We start from the raw sequence: 2802 nt of genomic DNA on the forward strand, positions 1-2802 counted from the left end.
ACGAGTATTTCCCTCCATTTTTCCAGCATGATCTCGACACCAAAATAACGATTATCGTTATTTCTAAATTGGCCCTGAAATAACGAATAGCATAATTTCGGTGCATGTTGAGACCTTCGGGCTCGAAGCTTGGGAACTTGTATCCAGGGAAAGATAAAATGGCGGCTTACGGCGGCGAAGGAAATCTCAATAGTTTAATATTTTAGCGTGAAAAGGCTTGGGTGTTGCGATCTGGTTCTCAAGTAAAAAAAATCACGGTCTGCAATGGCACTACCACCTTTTGAACAACAATAAAACATTGAAACGATGATAAAAAGCAGCAAGTTTTGAAGTCTCAACGAAACATGGGTAAGCTGAGTTTCAGTCAAATATCATGACATTTGGGATGTAATTTCGATACCGAATAAATAGTTCTACATGGTTATACACGCATAGGATTCTGTTGTGTTCACGTGAAGGCCATTTCAGCCATTCCTGCCACTTGTAAGTGGTAGGAAATAAAATATATGCATACTTGTTTCGTATTTTAGCCCTGTGAAATCACAAATTTGATTTATTTCTTCTTTGTTTTAGGTGGTCATTACCCATTACTTTTGGAAGTCGATGCTGATGAGAAAGAAAAAATGTTTACGATTATTTCTTCTCTCGAACATTTTACTATTTAGGTACCAAATAATCTTGATACTGAAGATCATTGCATCCTATTATGAAAAAATTACCCTTGATTGCTTTGTCAACTGGAATGAATAATGTAATATACCTTGTGATTTGTGGGATTTTCACAAGTAAACTAGAAATACTTGAAGAGGGTAATGATGTACTTAATGCAGAGCATTTGGTACAAAGTCTGCTTTGCTGTAATCTACCTGAAGGTGCTTTTTATATGCTAGTAACACTTGCACAGCCCAGTCAAAATGTTCTTTAGTAGTAGACAAGATGGCTGTTGTAATTATAGGCAGCAGAGGCCAAACCTCATCCTGAAAAGCAGTCTGAAAGGTGTGAAGTCAGTGGAAGATACTTCATCGTAGGCGGCCAAATTGCAGGCTGTCAGCCCATTTTGAGTGAGTAGTTAAACTCAAGATCGGCTATTTTAACTAATTTTATTGAGAGCCAAATCCTGCAAGGCTTATATTCTGTATTAATTTGAATTGTTACTTTTATGTTTCTTATTTTGCAGTAAGTGGGCTTGTTGTGGCCATTTTTCTCTCAAACATTTTTTTCAGCCTAGTCAAAATGTTTTTTAGAAGTAGGCAAGCTGGCTATAGTAATAGAAGGTAGAGGCCAAACCTTGTCCAGACTAGACGCCTAACAAATGTTCTGTGTGGACAGCCAAATCCCTGGTTACCGGCACATTTTGACTAGGCTATTTGTTATTTAGCTACTAAGTAATCTTATTATTAAAGATTACTGCATTCCTTTTTAATAATTTGCTGCCAATTGTATGCTGTATATAGCTTATGATTTGTGTGATTTTCAAGAGTAAATTAGAAATACCTGACGATGGTAATGATGTACTCAATAACGTACTTGATGCAAAGCAATTTTGGCACAAAGTGTATGCCTTGTCCTCAGGTGATTTTAACATGCTAATAAGATTTGTTATTCAAATAATATACATCAACTAGAATGGGAATATTGAAAGAAAAATAATAATATTTAACCATAACAAGTTTTGGTTTTATGTCCAAATTAAGCACTTAGTTGAAGATCACTGCACTGATCATGCCCCGAAGGCCAAAAAAGTGCTGTCTGCGGTTAGTTTAATTTTTGTCATTTCTATTGATTTATTTCATTTATCAATGTTTCTTTGAGTTATAATTCATTGACCTCTTTCAATAGTGCAGGTTCGCTCATGTAACCTAATCCCACATGTATGTATGTACAATCTCAGTTGAAATTTTGAGTGGCAGGCAAGGTGGCAATAGTAATAGGCAGCAGAGGCCAAATCTTGTCCTGAATAGAAGTCTGACATGTGTGAAATTGGCAGCTATTTCATTGTAGGTGGCCAAATTGTTGGCTGCAACACATTTTGACCTGGCTGATTGTGTGTGTTATGTATGTGTTCTTCTTTTTAGGTGTTAAACAGGTCTAAGTACCGAAAAAAACTTCTGTGATAACTTGGTAGTCTAAGATGTAAAAATTTTTAATAATAAGGTAAAGCTTGATCATTCTTAAGAGTTTGCATCTGTTCTAAAAGTTTTGGGGAGAGTTAGGGGAGCATTATTTATACAAATGTATTTAAAAAGTAACAAAAAAATAAAAAGAACTAGGGCAAAATCCCAATTTGCTTTAAAAGTTTATTTTATTAAGAGCATAATTCTGGATATAGCTTGGGATTTGTGTGATTTTCACAAATTGTTAGGTTGTTATGTAAACTTAATTTACAGGAACCTTGTTAGTTTTCAGCTTCAAGAACAAGTACATAATTGCAGGAAAAGCTTGAAGCTTGAAAAATTGACTGATGAAACTGGAACAGATGTCATGAGATTTGTACAATAGGTTGGCCTGGGAGGGACCAAGAATTAAAGAATTCATTGATTCTCTTACACCTTTTGTCTGCATAGTGTGCTTCTGTAGAGCTTAGTTATTGTTGTAGAAAACTTTTTTGGAGGGCCCCTGAGATCACTCACTTTTAAGCTAGTTGCCCCAAGGGAAGAGGATATCTGTACTTATTATCTCCCTTAGAGGGGGGGGGGGGGGGGGAAGGGTTAAAGACTGATTCTTCTCCAGTAGCCACAAGTACCCCTGCATATGGAAATTTTGAACACTATTAAAGGGCTAGTACCCTCATTTCATACTTGA

At 36.1% G+C, this 2802-nt stretch overlaps 1 long non-coding RNA gene across 1 annotated transcript; it reads left to right on the top strand.

Annotated features, from left to right (window-relative positions):
• Nucleotides 1-2546, top strand: LOC149037051 (uncharacterized). Its single transcript, XR_016181169.1, has 2 exons — nt 1-348; nt 574-2546. It is a non-coding gene; the product is annotated as an uncharacterized LOC149037051 (long non-coding RNA).
• Nucleotides 2547-2802: the final 256 nt, after the last annotated feature.

This window comes from Pocillopora damicornis, chromosome 11, assembly GCF_964200805.1.
Source record: "Pocillopora damicornis chromosome 11, jaPocDami1.2, whole genome shotgun sequence".
Lineage (NCBI taxonomy): Eukaryota > Metazoa > Cnidaria > Anthozoa > Scleractinia > Pocilloporidae > Pocillopora > Pocillopora damicornis.